The sequence below is a fragment of the Plecotus auritus genome, assembly GCF_963455305.1.
Source record: "Plecotus auritus genome assembly, chromosome: 8".
NCBI classification, from domain to species: Eukaryota; Metazoa; Chordata; class Mammalia; order Chiroptera; family Vespertilionidae; genus Plecotus; species Plecotus auritus.
The window spans coordinates 84,769,280-84,785,964 of NC_137782.1; the positions used below are offsets into that span (position 1 = coordinate 84,769,280).

At 41.0% G+C, this 16,685-nt stretch overlaps 1 long non-coding RNA gene across 1 annotated transcript in view; it reads right to left on the reverse strand.

The window, feature by feature from the left end:
- Positions 1-1,794: 1,794 nt before the first annotated feature.
- The window catches only part of LOC308256119, a 58,704-nt gene continuing 43,813 nt past the window's right edge, over positions 1,795-16,685 (reverse strand). The window contains exons 4-5 of the long non-coding RNA XR_013961411.1: positions 16,316-16,395; positions 1,795-2,193 (exon numbers count right to left, since the gene is read on the reverse strand). This is a non-coding gene — a long non-coding RNA (uncharacterized lncRNA). The remainder of the gene's footprint in view (positions 2,194-16,315; positions 16,396-16,685) is intronic.

The following is a 16,685-nucleotide window of genomic DNA, read 5'->3' on the forward strand; positions in this document are numbered from 1 at the left end:
CACTACTGAATTAGTAAACATCTAAGCACTGAGAATATATCCTGGAGAATTAAAAGCCATTTCAATTCTAAAGAGCTTTGCAATTGGAAACTACAAAACAGGAGAAACCATTGGGAAGTGACACACTCAAATATTGCATTACCATATATTTTTTTTTAATTCAAGAAGGATAAAAGCATTGGCCATGAAGGTTGCCAAAAAATTATTTGAAAGGAATGTTATGTATCTCCTCAAGTGCAAAGAATCCTATATAATAAAAAGCTAATATGCAAATCGACCAAACCGCAGAACGACCAGTCGCTATGATGCGCACTGACTACCAGGGGCAGATGCTCAATGCAGGAGCTGCCCCCTGGTGGTCAGTGTGCTCCCATAGGGGGAGCACTGCTCAGCCAGAATCTGGGCTCACAGCTGGCGAGCGCAGCGGCCTCTGTAGCAGAGCTAAGGACCCCTCAGGAATGTCCAACTGCCAGGGAGTGGGCCTAAGCCAGCAGTTGGACATCCCCCAAGGGGTCCCAGACTATGAGAGGGCACAGGCCAGGCTGAGGGACCCACCCCCCCAGTGCACAAATGTCCTGCACGGGGCCTCTAGTTGAAATAATAATAATACTCAGGCACATCATGTTCACACATGGCCTCTCACTGGATTTACTTTATATTATTATTTCACATTGCTCCTCTGTCTGTGTTCTGGCTCCCAAACTCATATAGACACCCACCAGTGTGTGTTTCATATGCAGTGCGGGACATATATTCAGATCCCAGAAGGCTGTGCGTGGTGCTGCCCATGCTAACAAGCATGTTTGGGGAGTGGGAGTGCTTTCTTTGATTCATATCAGCTTCTTTTCTTTGATTCTTTTAGTCAAGGACTACTATTTTTCTTGTGCCATTGTCCATTTAATCTAGTTTTAAAGTGTATGAGACTACTATTTTTCTTGTGCCATTGTCCATTTAATCTAGTTTTAAAGTGTATGAGTGTACAGAATTTTATGCCCACCTTTATCATGCCACTTTTCAAAGAATTGATTTTAGCCAATCTTTTTGGTTGGTTGAAGCTTCATCCAGTACACCAAAAGGTGGCGGGTTTGATTGCTATACGAGCACATAGACAGGTTGCAGTTTCAATCCCCGGTCAGGGCACATATAGTAGGCAACAGATCTATGTTTCTCTCTTTCTCTCTATTCCTCTCTCTAAGATAAATTTTTTTAAAGAATCTCATTTTAGTAGACATTTGGGCTGTTTCATTGATTTCTCATCCGACCTCTCTTATATCCTTCCTTCTTGTTGCTTTGGTTTTATTATATTATTATTTTCTCTTTTTTTCCTTATATGTTTAGTTATGCTCATTGGTCTTTGGTTTTCAATATGTCTTGCTTACTATTATATGTATTCAAAATTATGCAAAACTTTAAATGCTACTTTATCTATGGGACACAAATGTTGATATTTGACACTTTCATTTTTAAATAGTTTGTAATTTTAAAATATCCTCTTAACCCCAGTGACTATATAGTACATTTTAAAATTAATCTTTCAATGGGCTGAGGAGTTGTTTAAAGCTTTCCTGTTGTTGTTACTAATTTTATTTTATTTCATTATGATCAGAGAGTACAACCTGTACATGTGGATTAACTGATATTTATTGAAGTTTCCTTTGTTATGTGAAAACTTAAAATGAATACTCTGTGGGTATATATTCAATATATAATATGTGTGGCTATTATATATAAGTATATAATTGTTTTCTAGAAACCACATAAACAAAGTAAAAATACACAGGTGAAATTAATTTTAATTATATATTTTATTGAAACCAATACATCCAAAATAGCATAATTTCAACATATAAGCAATATAAAAGTAATAAAATATTTTGCATTCTTCTTCTGTATTAAGTACTAGAACTCAGGGGTGAACTTTACACTTAGAATGCATCTCAATATAAATGCTAAATTCACTTCAGATACAGTTGCTCTGTATTTAGATTTCATTTTGCAATTGAAAGAGCAGATTCACATACCCAAGTGGTTCCGAATGTACGTAAAAGTTTTCCAGTACCTGAATCAAGTACAGTAGACCCCCTGATGCGTGGTTTCCTTTCTGCCATTGCAGTTACTGACAGTCAATCACAGTCTCAAAATCTTAAATAACTATGAAGTACTTCAAAGGTTGCGGGTCCAAACAGAGATGTGCTGTGAGTACAAAACACATTAGATTTTGATGATTTAATATGCAAAAACAAGTAAAAATCTCATTAATAATTTTATATTGATTGCATAATGTTTGGATATATTAGATTAAATAAAATATTTAAATTAATTTTGCCTACTTCTTTTTTCAGATTAATTATATATTAGAGTTCACTCTGTACTTATCAAATATTATTTGTTAATAGTATTATTAACAAATATTATTTGTTCAATTAAAAGGGCATTTTAACAAGGGACCATGCTTTTGAGGCATGCCATTTGCAAAGGCTTCTTAGACAGCTACCATGATACTCAAGTCATTTCAAAGAAATTATACCCACTTGTTGACTTATTCACATGCAAAAAGCTACTGACCACATTTTGCATGCTAGGCACTGCTCCCAGCACTCACCAGTTCCCTGCTACAGTGAGGTTATGTTCTTGTGAGCAAAGACATATGGTAAGCAATAAAAATAAGAAATTAGTGAATTTCAGTGCATGCTCAAAGTCAATGGGTGCTATGGAAATAAAGAGAAAGGCAAGGAGTGTGGGATATGTGGGCAAATACCATTGTAAACTTGGTATTTTCATTAAGAAGGTAATATTGGTGCAACAACATGGAGGAAGTGAGGGTATTAACCATACTAAGTGGACTGGAGGCTGGTGGGACTGGAGCAGATGAGCAGGGTGGGGAAGGAGATGATCTCAGTGGGTTAACGGGGCTGAGCATGTAGGAATTTTTACATTAATCTCAGTGAAATGGAATGTCATTGGTAGTGTGCAGGTGGGATGTGACTTAAATCACTGTACAGTTTTTGTGGACGACTGCCTGCTTTGTTGAAAATAGGCTGTAGACAGGAAAGGGTAACAACAAGGGAACCAGTGAGGAGGCTCCTACAATAATGCAGGAGCAAGGTGCTGGCGGAGCACATTGGTAACAGTGGGGGTGGTAGGAAGTGGCAGGACTCTAGATTACTTTTGAGGTTGCACTATCGGGATGTCTTGATGCATTGAATATGTGAGGTGTAAAAGAAAGGAAAGTAAAAAATGATGCCCAGCTTTTGACATAAGCACTTGGAGGTCTTGCCAGTGGAATTTATGTTCTTTCCCAGAGTCGCAAGAAAAGCATTCCAGGGACCCAGGTACAGGAGGTTGTGGCACAGTAATATTTATTTGTGTGAAAACAGAAGGCTGCCCCCAGGTTCCCAATATCTCATCTCTGTCCCTCCTGCCATGGAAAAAGTTCAGCTTTTTTTTTATTAGGCCCAGAAATAGGGCCAGTATTCAGACATTTTGTGCTATTGGTTTAGTCCATGTCTGTCCACATCTGGCTGGTGCAGTCTGTTTCCAGTTGCGCTCTGGCTGGTGTTATGTTGCACAGCATGAAGCTGCTAAATACACATGGCTTCTACGGAGAGGACATGTGAGCAAATGGGATGAGCATGTGTTACGGGGCGGGGGGGGCAGAGAGAGAGAAAGAGAGAGAATTTCTTTGTTAGGCTGATTGTATTTTATATTATTTTGGGCTTGGAACACACCAAGTGCTTCTTCAAACGAACCAATCAACTTCTCAAACTTTTGTGGGCTTGCACTGGGCCCACCTTCTAACCAATCCATTTTCCAGCTCTTTCTGGATTCTGTGTCCCTTATCCAGTCCAATACTTTTCCCAGGCTAGAGATACAGGCCTTTATGGTTGCCATTTTAATTCTCACTGCACATATGCCCAGCAGAGGAATTTCTCCTGCTGCTTCTATTTCTCCCTTCGTAATGATCTTTCCTGCCTGCTTCACTTGGGGGGAATTAGGTCTGGGGGCAGAGGATGCCCTGGGAAGTATATGAAGCTGTAACTTCCTAATGAAGCAAGACTATGCTCCCTAGTTGATTATGCTTAATAATGTTTGATTTCCTTTGCTCTCCTCCTTTATTAATACTTAGCTACCTATGCTAACAGAGATATGCAACTATAGAGCACCCACTTTTTGTATTAGGCAGCATATGCAAGAAATACAGAAATTCAAAAGCTCTCTCAACTAAAGGAACCCTCAGCAATGTGGCAAGAAAGACACATGCATGTGAAAATACACAGCACTCCATATGATAGTACCTGTGTGAAAGGAAAAAGAATGATCATTCTAACTTGTCTGCCAGGTTTCAATTAGGTTATTTGGACATGTATACAAATAAAGTATTAAAAAGATATCCTCTGGTCAAGAAATAGCATGTGCAAAGCCCATTGTTGACAAAGAAGGTGGGTTATTTGGGGACTTGCAAGTAGAGTGGATGGTGGGTGGCCTGCCAGAAGAGGCCCAGCATGAGAAGAGACAATCAGAGTAGGGGCCTGATCATGAGAATATGTGCAGAGCCTGGGTCTTCTCTAGGTAGTGGTGAGAGATCTACAGGATACTACATGGTCAAATGTGTGTTTTCAAAGGATAAGTCCTGTACTCTATGAAGCATTGACGGGAGAGAGGATACATTTTAAATATATAGAGGAGTTAGAAAGCTGTTAAAATTGCCCATGGTTTTATTGAGGGTTTTAACTAGAAAGAATTGGAAGTTAAGGAAGGACTGATTGGAAAGATTTTGGGTTTAATTCATAGGAATCAGTGACCAATTGAAAGTTGGAGTTTCCAATGTGGAGGAAAGAGAATAAAGAATACTCCCCTGGTTTCTGATTTGGGGGCTGTTGGGGTGTTTTCATAAACTGAGATGGACAAAGCCGAAGGGACAGAACAATGATTCAAGTATGCCGAGTTTGCTTAATTTGGATTCCCCAAATGCTGACTAAAAGGATTCATTTTTAGATAGCGTATTGGAAGGTGACCTTGTAAAAAATGTAGAGAAGAAGGGAAGCAAGACAGAAAAGAAAAGGCACAAACGTTGACTTGCACAGGTTACTGCTATTGGGGGAGGGGTGTTGTCACAGCTGCTGGGCTCTCTGGAAGATGCAAAGAGTATACATCAGAATTGTTCCACTTAGGGAGCTGGGTATTTATTCACAGATTCTCAGGGTGCCATTGATTCCTGAAGTCCTCTGAAGGAAGCCCTCAGGCAAAAAGGAAGGTGACCCAAGGAGGAAGTCTGGGTACATTGTGCGTGTGAATGAAAAGGCAAGTGCCCAGAGGATAGTTGGAGGCACTGTCAGCTAAAAGGTGCCCCTTGAGGGAGATGTACATGTGGAAATGCCACTGTAGCTACAGAGACTACAAATGGGAAATTCCAAGGAGAAGTCAGGCAGGAGACTGTGCTTTGGGGACTCCAACACAGTTGGTTAATATTAGCATAAGCCTTTTCAAACTGGTTTCTTTTCCAAATATCTCTCTTTTGCAGTGAAGACACCTCCATTTGTAAGTTGTTAATGTGAACCTCTCCCCAGCACCAACTACGTTGGTGAGTCTGGATTTGAATTTGTGCACCAACTCTCCTCTCTTGATAAAATTTCACTCCATTGGAAGAGAACCCATGGAATTTTATTCCTAAGGGATATTTTTCTAAGATTTTTGTTTCTTTTTTTATTTCTTTCTTTCTTTTTTTTGTCTAAAGTTTTACATATGTCTTCTTTTTCCCAAAATGACCCCCCGCCCCCGCCCTATCCATTCCCACCCCAGGAAAATTTTGTTTCTTAAAGGCAACTTTATTCTATTTAAGAAGTAGGTGTTCCATTGATTGAGTCCAGCTTTCTAAAGAATAAGTAATAATCTCTATCATGGACCAGAGTTATAAGCATTCCTAAAATTAAGTTGGAATTTTGGCTTTAAAAGAAAAGCTACAGACTTGATTATAGGAAAAATACACACACACACACACACACACACAGAAATTTGGGGAAAGCCTATGTCCTTTTCAGCAGGAACCAGTAGCACAGGAGGAGGCTTGGAAATGGAGTAACTAGTGGAGATAAACATGTCTGTATATTTTCCTGTTGGCCTTCTCTGTACAACCTTATTTATGAGCTGCTGCCCTGGAGCAGGAGCTTTCAAAGTATTTAAGAATACACATTGAATTCCCAGTCTATATTTATAAAATTCCATATGTCTAAGAGCTATCTTCTAAAGACAATGAGTAGAGCCTTAGAACTATCTTCAAGTTCAAAGTTGATCTCTGTCCAGTTAACAGTGGGCCCTTAAATGGGCTGTTTGGCCTTCCAAAGTCTCAACTTATTTAGTGGCAATCAGACCCACCTCACAATTTTTTCAGGATCAGATGTGATAGGGAAGTAAGAAACTGCCATGAATGCTGAATAGCTCTTGATAATATTAAAGATTTCAGGGGTGGGCAAACTTTTTGACTCGAGGGCCACAATGGGTTCTTAAACTGGACTGGAAGGCCGGAACAAAAGCATGGATGGAGTGTTTGTGTGAACTAATATAAATTCAAAGTAAAGGAGCGGAGGGGAGAGCAAGAGAACCGGATAGAACAGCCGGATCCGGCCTGCGGGCCGTAGTTTGCCCAAGGCTGGCTCTAGAGTGACTTTCACTGTTATCCCAACTGTGGATAACTGTTAAGCTTCCTATGGTTCTGATTACAGTATGTAAGCGATGGCTTGACATACAGTATGTGAGACAGACATACACCTCGGGGGGCCCACAGCACATGATTCAAACACTAGAGCCCCCACTGGATTCTGTCTTTCAAGAAAAGCACTAGACCAGAGAAGCCTTGAGCTCTAGACCCTATATGGATTATTTCATTCCCCTTTTTGTGAAAAAAAAAAAAAAAAAAAAAAAAGGAATTGGACATGTCTGACTCCTACAGCTCAATGCTTCCATAACCTGCACTTAAAACCCTGGTCTTGACTAACTCGTAGTCCCATTACTCTTGTTAATTAAGAAACTGAGGTGATAGAAGAAGCTTCATGAGCCATTATCTTCCTAATAAGTGCTAAGTGACCATCCTCAGGAGCATTCCAATTTTCTCAGCCCCTGAGCAGCTGACTCACAACTCTTATCTCCAACCTTCTACTTCAGGTTCTGCTGGGGGTAGGAGGAACAAGGAGGGTGGGAGGCTCTGAAGGGGTTAAAAGAACCTGGCACTCTATGGGGATGCCATATCCCAATCTCAACAGCATATTCTTTAAACTACAGTCAACTTCATTTTCAATTTAAGGTGAAATTCCAGACTGGTAATCAAAGAATAGGAATTTAACACTTCCATTCAATCCATGTCCCCGAGGGCCTGCAAAGGCAAGCCCTGGAAGGAGGGAGCAAAGTTGAACAATGTAAAACAAAGCACATTTAAAAAATAAACATCACTTAGGATATGACTAACAGATGCACACTCCCTATATATGTCTTTAAGTTTTTAATCATTCAGCCTTCGATTTCAAGATACATTTCCTCTGAACCATCCCCTACCTTAGCCCAGGAAAGCATATGCCATGTAGAATTATGGTGATTCTGGCAAGCACGATGAGTCAGGGACATATGGTGTCCCCCAGCTCTCTGTTTACTCTTGTACCTGGACGAATTACTCAGCCAGAGGCACAGAATCAGCCTGGATGCCATCTGGCCATTCCCTGGTCCAGGCTGAAGGTAACAAGTCAGCCCTACATACCTTGATAGCTAGGTGAGGGCTTGGATCATTCAAAGTGAGAACTTCATGCTACAGCCCTGACAGAAGGCAAGACTCCAGTTGTACTCACTGTCAGATTGTCCTTCCTGTCTGAGCAAGAGGAAGCTGCAGTCTGGTGAAGGAAAACTGCCCTTGAGTTATTGGGAATCTGGTTTATTCAAGGCTTCCAAGATCTCTCATGGGCTCTTCCCAACTCCAAGACACTAGGTGGATGCTACCACTCTTTCCCTTGCTGGTCTGCAGACCTCAGAAGTTAATCTAAGGATTACAGGTATTCTGCATTTAAAGCTGGTGCTTTGTCAGTGGAAAGATTCTAGACTTTGGCCCTGTGTCTGCCTGCTTTTACACTCTGATCTTGAAATCTTAGATAACTTTCTAAACCTCCATAAGTCTCCCTTTCTTTGTCAATTCTCACAGGACTATTGCCTAGGATGAATTTATCTGAGATAATCTATGTAAAGCATCTGGAATCAGGAGGGGTGCAATAAAAGTCAGTGCCCTTCCCCCTTCCCTAGATTATCTGGTTTTATTTCCCTCTGCCAGAGATTTCTTGGTAAACAGAAAGCTATTATGTAATTTGCCTATAATCCTCATGATGAAATAAAATTCTCATCAAAATAATGTTGATATCCCATTGGCAAGTCTGGGCCACAGAAATAATGATGGGGTGAAATAAAGTCGAAGCTACTAGCTGAAGGAAGAGGTTAACAAGTCACAATGTGAAGAGAGATAGACTGGTACTTAGGGGACCTGAACCCTCCCCCATGAAGAGTGAAATTGTACAACACTCTCTTGGGAGATGCTGAAATTTGTGGGCCTCCAAGATATGTGCCTTCAACAAAATCCTTCCCAATCTCCAGCATCCCAGGTTCACTTCTCTCTAATTCATCAGAATCAATTGTACTTCCCCACCCACCAGCTGCAAAAGGAGGCCAATTTGGCAATGAATTTCATAACCAATTGTTTATGGGTAGCTTTTATCATCAATCTTGGGACAAAATATTAACTTACAAGTTATAAAGTTCCAAATTATGAAGGCATCTCCACTGTATTTCTACTGGTCCAATGGGTTTTGGTACAGAATTTGTATTTGTTTCTGAGAAGAGCCATGTTGTCTTAAAAAAATGTCCTCTGCTTAGAACACTGTCCTATTTGCAATGGAGGCACTGCTTGTTCATGCAAGCTCCTTCCTGGGTGCAATTTTCACCACCAAACTTCCCCAGACCTGACAGCATCTGACCAAACTAAGAGAAATCGATGAGGGCTGGAAGGGTGGACTTTGTTCACCCATGGTATTCCAATGAATATTTTCAAGCTTAAGGAACTGGTTGTCTAAAAATCAAATTCATTGATTTTTTTTCCAAAGGGCAAGCAGATGGCCCCATTAGAAAATGTCTTCCCAATAGTTTTCCAACACTCACTCTTTATTCTTCATATTAAATACCTGCTTTTCTGGAGGCTAAAAAGAAGAAGAAAAAAAAAAAAAAACCCTAAAGTTGGCTATTGTGGAATATGCACAGGGCAGACGGCATTTTTCTGTAGGGAAAGCTGCCCAGTTAGAGAAAGCCATCTCCCAAACCTCATGTCCTGAGGGCAGCCATCTCTGTGAGCTCTCCTGACTTCTGGTTCTGACTTCTGGTATGCGTTTCCACACTAACAACCGTTTGTTGTGACCACGACACCTCTGTTTACACAAAATGAGAGTGGCCCCAGAGTCCAAAATGACACAAGGCTGGAAGAGTGCCAAATTACATAAGCACAGCTTCTTATATGTGCAAAGTGGAAACCAGGGCAAGGTTGAAAAACAAACAAACAAAAAACAGGACTTCGGAGTCAAGAGGAGTGAGTTCTAGCCCTGGCTAGATAGCTTCCAAGATGAGCTGATTTCTTCTAAGATCACACCATTTAATCTTTCCAGTCTCAGTTTCTGCATCCATAGAATGAAACAACGACGCTTGTGTTGGCAGTGGGCTCAGCGCTTGCTAAATGTGTTATTAGCAGGAATAGAGACAGTTGACTTGCTTTTATGGAGGAATAAAGAAAAGGAAGTTGGGCCCTGACTGGTTTGGCTCAGTGGATAGAGCGTCGACCTGAGGACTGAAGGGTCCCAGGTTCGATTCCGGTCAAGGGCATGTACCTTGGTTGCGGGCACATCTCCAGTGGGAGGTGTGCGGGAGGCAGCTGATTGATGTTTCTCTCCCATCGATGTTTCTAACTCTCTATCCCTCTGCCTTCCTCTCTGTAAAAAAATCAATAAAATATATTTAAAAAAAAAAAAGAAAAAAAAGAAAAGGAAGTTGGGGAAGTGCAGCCTGTGAGATTCAGCGACAATTCCTCCTGCTTCAGATCCCAGAAACCATGTCAGAGTGAGGGCAGAGATCCCACCTCTGGTAGCATTCTTGAGCATTGTCTGCATCCCCAAGGTGAGGAATTGAACTCTGGAGCACTGAGCTGTTCTGAAGGAGCTACCATTAATGGGGGAAATCCACATTTGAATTGTGTGCAAGGACTTTTGTCTTTACTAGTCCTCAGCACTCTTGAAGAGAATGGTATTGGAAGTTGCTTTTCCAGAGTGAACCCTTTGCCTCCAGAACCATCCAGATTCTTCCTGGATTCTTCTTTAAATGGAGACAATCCAACATATATGCACAATTACTGTTCAGCATCTTCAAAGACATGTATTTGTGCTCAAAAGTCACCCTGAATCAGCATATTAAATTCTTTCAACTTTTCTGTATGTTTGAAATATTTCATAATAAATTATTGGAAGATTTTTTAATTGCCTTAGTCCAAAACCACATTCTTATACTGCAGTGAATTTAGAGTCTTCATTTTAGGGGAGAGAAAAAAATGGCAGTTTTATCAAAATGCAAAACAAATTTTAAAAATCTCATCACAATCTTATTTATAATAGCACAACATTCCTCCAAAACAATTTACATTTTTTATGGCACTTTACTCTTAGGAAAGGCTCTACATCCATTAAAACATTAGGTAAAAAGATGATACAGCAACTTCATGCCTATTATAATGTTAAGTAAAACAAGCAACAGAGAGATATTTTGTCCCAAGATTTTAATACTTATTATAACTATGTTAAAAAGGAAAACAGAAAGACCAGAAGTAGAGGTACTTAAAAAGATGCTGATGATTTGATAATGGGGCTAGGATTATAGGAAAATTCTCTTTCATTTATGCAAATGTTACCTTTGGTGTGGTTATATGATATTTTTTTAAAGAAAAAAATATTTTTATTATTTTCATTTAGTGTAATTCTTTGATTTTGAAAAAAATAAATGGAGTGTTTTATACCCAGGGCCCTCTACTTGGCACTGCTGGCAAGAGTAACTTTGCTTTGAAAGAAGACCTCGTTGGGTTGCCAAGTGCATTGTTCAACTGTGGACGCAGAAATGACTTGGAACACAATAGTTGCCAAGTTAAGGAGTGCCTGTTGGGCAGCCCTCCTTAGGTCTGGTTCAAGTCCATTGTTACATCCACATGGCCAAGCTTTGAAGTTGGGTTCACAGAGCCCATTTTCTCAGAGCGTGAAGTTTATTATGTTGGAGACTATAGACTTGGGAGTGGGGACAAGATGTTCCAAAATGACCCTAAAGATCAACATAATCCCCGGAGAAATGTGTCAGGAAGAGCTGGAGACCTCCAGGCAAAGGTTGAGTTGTTATCAACAGAGAAGTTGGGTATAGGCAGGGTATTAATTTCAGAAATTGATCCAGTAATCAGGTCAGCCTTTGGTGAACCAGCCCTTTGCTTCCACTTAAACTGCCTCTCACAAAAGAGCCATAATTGCCCCTTTGTTCTTAGGCAGCAGGAGTCAGGGTCACATCTCAGAAGATCACATCTAAAGCTCCTGGTTTCCCAACCAGGACTGGGCAAGGCTGAGAGGTCAGAATCCAACAGCAGCAGGGTGTTGTGCACTCTGTGAAGGTTGCAGACCTGGAATTCTGACCCTCCCCTGCTCCTGGGTTGCCAGAGGCCTCAAAGTCCCAGAGATTCAGCTCTGGTGCCAGCCCTCCTCGGGAAGGGTCCTAGGTGCTCATTTTGTTTTGGAGAACATTACATTCTTTTTTTTTAGCTCAATGACTTAGCAACAATATTGCTTAAAGACCTTCCATGTATAAGGAGCTAAGGTGGTAAATATAAATAAAGAAACCCTCAAGGGATCCACAAAGAATCCACATAGGCATAGCCCATGTTATCATTGTTGTTGTTGTTGCTGTTAAAATCAATGTTTGTTGAGCCTTACTCCTTGTCAAACACTATTCCATGGACTTTCCCTAAATTAACTGATTTAATCTTCATAACAGCACTATGACATGGGTCCTATTAGAATGTGCATTTTATAAAGAAGGAAACTGAGACACAGAGAAACAAGCATAGGCAGTCTTGCTCCAGAGCCTGCAGTCCTAACCCCCACACCCACCCCAAGGCTGTCTCTCATACAGTGACAGGTGTCATGAAGCATTAGCTTTGGACAGAAAAGCTAGGGAACTTTTTCAGGTGTTTTGGAAGTTTGCTGCTCCAATGTGGGCTTTTCAGCATTGCTTTTCAGTTTAAGGGTTCAGTGAATAAAAGTCCTTCTTTATTTATTTTAAAATCTCTGAGTAACATTAAATAAAAATATTTCTTTTTCAATATAAAAGCAACATAAACCTGCACATTTTTTTCTTAATCAAAATAATAACATCTTTGTGTAACTCAAAGCCCCATAACCAGTGGTGTTTTGCATGCTTTTTCATCACACTTCCCCCACATATTTAACAATTTCAATACTATAACATATAACAATTTGCCTCCCTTGTGTTCCTGTTGCTTAAATTTAAAGCAGGTACAAAGTTGCTACATCATTTTTATATTTGTCACATGAATGTATTCTGTGTGGTGGATATTCCATAATCAACTTGACTATTACCCTATTTTTATACCATTCTTAGGAATAACATTGTGATGGACATCTCTAGGTCTAAAGCATGTTTCATATATTACACTAGAGGCCTGGTGCATGAAATTCATGAACAGGTTGGGTTCCTAGGTCTGGCAGGTGATCAGGGCCAATCAGGTTCCCCGCCTTTCTGCCTCCTCCTTCCCTCACAGCCTGTGTCCACCACCACACACCCCTGGCTCCCCATCCCAGCCTGGAGCCCGACTTGGTCAGGTGATTGGGGCCTGCCAGCTAAGGGGAGGGGCCAACCACCATGCTGCAGGCAAGCGGCAGGCCTATCGGGGCCTACTGGCCAGGGGAGAAAAAGGGGAGGGACCTGGGAGGTTGGCCGCTGGCCACCAGGAGGGAGCTGGCCCTCAGCCCCCCTGGGAAAGGTGCCACATCCACCACCACCCACTCCTGGTTCCCCATCCCAGCCCAGGGGCCTGGACCCAATCAGGTGATTGGGGCCTGCCGGCCTAGGGGGAGAGACCAGGAGGTTGGCCAACAGGCCCCATTGGCAATCGAGGCTTGCAGGCTGGGGGCAGCTCCTGCATTGAGTGTCTGCCCCCTGGTGGTCAGTGTGCATCTTAGCTACCGGTATTTCTGGTCCTTCCATCATAACCGTCACTTAGGCTTTTATATATATTGTTTCCCAAGCCAGAATTCTCAGAGGTGGGATTTTACAGAATCAAGAACTAGGAACATTTCTAAAAATGCTTGAAACACACTGGGTATTATCTCCCAAAGTGTACTCTAAGGCAGAATGTTTTACTTGTCAGCAGTTGATCACTTGTCAAGCAGTATTTTAAGAAAGTATTAAGTATATGTGGCCAGGAATGTAAGCTGAGTCCAAGTTGAAGAATAGAAGATTTTAAGTAAAGCAGGAAGTTCATGGAATCCCTGGGAAATATGCTGAGGAAGGTGAGTGAAAGAACTTCCTTATACAGCCGTTGAAGAACAAGAACTTGATTGTGGAAATAATGGGGCCCCTTTCTAAGGTGCCAAACAGAGGCTACAAGATCAGATTTGCATGTATGAAAGATATCCATAGAGAGAAGCAGTTGGGAGGATGGGTGGTGATAAGAAGATAGTGGTCACAGGAGGCCAACAGAGGAGTGAGGAATGTGGGATTGTTAAGACTTGAATGTAACTCATTAGGAGGTAGGAATATAGATGTCTTCCCAGGTTCCTGAATCGATGTCACTCAGCTTAGAAAGGACACATAAAAGAAAGAAGAGGCTTAAAGATGGGAATGGAAGGGGTGATTAATTTAGCTTGAACCTGAGGCACTGATAGAGTATCTATCCAGAGGACTATTGAAGAAGAATTATACATAAGGATCTGAGCTCCAGGGAGGGGTCTGGGGAAGGGGCTGGGCTTGAATATCACCACTGTTCAGGGCTAAGCTGCAGCTCTGTGAGTGAGGTATCCCCCCAGGGAGAGGTGCTAAAGGGGGCAGAGAGACACAGACATTCAGGGACCTGATAGATGACAAGAATTCAGAAAAGGTGATGAGGATCTGAAAATGCAAGAGAATGTGATATGGTGCAGCCAGGTCACAGAACAATTTTAAATATATATTTTTAAATATGTCTTGTGACCTTAGGAGAAATTAAAAAAATAAAGGAAGGGAGATGGAGGAAAGATTAACCACAAATGTTGCAGAGATCAGCCACCATTCCTGGGCAAACACTATTTGATGATGATTTCACAACTCCCTGATTCTGTTTTCTCATATGTAAAATGGAAAATGCCATTTTGTAATTACAAAGTTCTTGTGAGGTATGGTTGAAAAAAATACGTGTCAAAATTGCCTGTAAACCAGCATCCCAAAAGTGTATTTTTGTGGACTATTCCTTGAGATGAGAGTTGTGAGATTATAAGTTTTTGTAGTCTGATAGAACTAAGATCTATAATGTTAGAAAATATTAAGCAGGTTTCCTTGCTGCAACTCCTCTGAACCTTTAATGGACTCACATGCAGAGTGAATTTCCAAGAGAGACATACAGTATTTTCCCAAACACATTGGGCCATGGAACACTGTTCACAGAGTACCTGGAGGGATCTGTGCCTGCAAAACCCACCTTGGGAAACACAGTGCATTGGGTACAGTGACACCCACCTTACCAAGCTGGGAGGGTTGGGTGTGGTGACATGTGCAAAGTTCCCAGCAGGACTGGTGATCAGTGATCATTAACTCTTTTCCCACACCAGACAATGAAAGCAGGGGTGTCATTCTGGAAAATCGGAGCTAAAGTGCATAAAGGGAATCTTAAGAAACACTCTGGGACCCTATGTTCTTTTCAGAAAAGCAACTGTGAATGGGGTCAAGTGCCGGGTCTACAACTTTCTAGCTGTGTGATCTGGCAGTAGTTTCTTGGCCTCTCTGAGAAATGATGCAAGAATGAAATCAGATAATCTAGTGTTTGCTTCTTGCTGTATAATGAATACCCTAAAACTGAGTGACTTAACACTCATTTATTATTTCACAGTTTCTGTTGGTATAACACCAGGCATAACTTAGCTGGATTCTCAGCTTTGAGATCTCTCATAAGACTGCATTTGAGATGTTGGCCAGAACTGGGGATTCAACTGAAAGCTGCACTGGAAAAGAATCTACTTCCAAGCTCACATTCGTGGTTATTGGTGGGATTCAGTTACATGAGGACCTCAGTTCCTCTCTGGCTATTGGCCAGAGGTCATCACTCATTTCCTTACCATGTGGGCCTCTCCAAGATGGTAGCTTGCGCCATCAAAGCATTAAGAGGGAGAGACTGCTAGCAAGAAGGAGTCCCAATCTTTTGTAACTTAATCATGAAAGAGCCATTCCCTCATCACGCCCATACTCTATTTGTCAGAAGCACATTACTCAAGGGAAGAAGATTACACAAGACCAGGAGGTAGGGCCACTGGTGTTATCTTACAGACTGCATGCCACATAAAGAGAAGCATTTTTATATTTTAAGTTCCTATATAATGGTTGGTTATTCTTACTATTTAAAAAATACCTGATAAAATTGATTGGTCAATAATATCAGTTATCACCTTAGAGAATCAAAGCATTTAGAAAGCATGGCAATGGGGGAAGAAACAAAACAAAACACAGAATACAATATTCACCATTGGCCAACTATAAAACAAAACACTTTGAAATGATCTTAAACCATAAACCACCCAGAAAGCCACTGTTTCATAGTTTTTACTCTCATTGAGCAATGTGCTTGGATTTATACCATTACCTATCTCTTTTTGAAAGGCAAAGATAATAATAAATCATTGTTTTAAGTATTTTACACATAGTAATTCATTTAATCTCAGGATAACCCTGTAAATAGGTTCTGTTATCCTCATTTACAAATGAGGAAACTGAGGTACAAAAAGGTCACAGGATGGGGCCAGTGATCCTGTAGCTCATGAGTGGAAAATTGGGTATCCCAACCCTCTTTATGAGTCTATCTTAGTATCTATAGTTTATGACCTTGTAGGAGCAGGGGTACATTGTCTCTGCTCACTCAATGTGAATTAATTACAGAGAAACCATCCTCCGGGTAAACACTAGAGATGTGAGGTAGGGGAAGAATAGGAGTTGGGACAACAACAGACAGACTCACCCCCACGTGGCTTTGCCTTAATCCTTGCATCCATTCAGTATATCTGTGATATCAGCGGGCCAAGGTTAGCTTGAGTCCTGCTGAAAATTATGAAAATTATGGTCTTAGTTACCCCTTAGTGAGCTCAGATTAATTTATTAGCCTTTCTGAATCCCAAGGTAAAAAAAAAAAAAAAAAAAAAAGAACAGATACTAAGAGCCTTTCCTGTGACTAAGAATCCAGAAATAAACAGGCCTGGGTAACCTTCAGAGGCTGGGTTAGTAAGAAGCCTTGCCCAATCTGTAGAGATCACAATAGACCTTTTTACAAACTGAGGATTTGTGTAAGTGTAGCACAAAGCTTGGAAACCTGACAACATCTGTGCATGTTT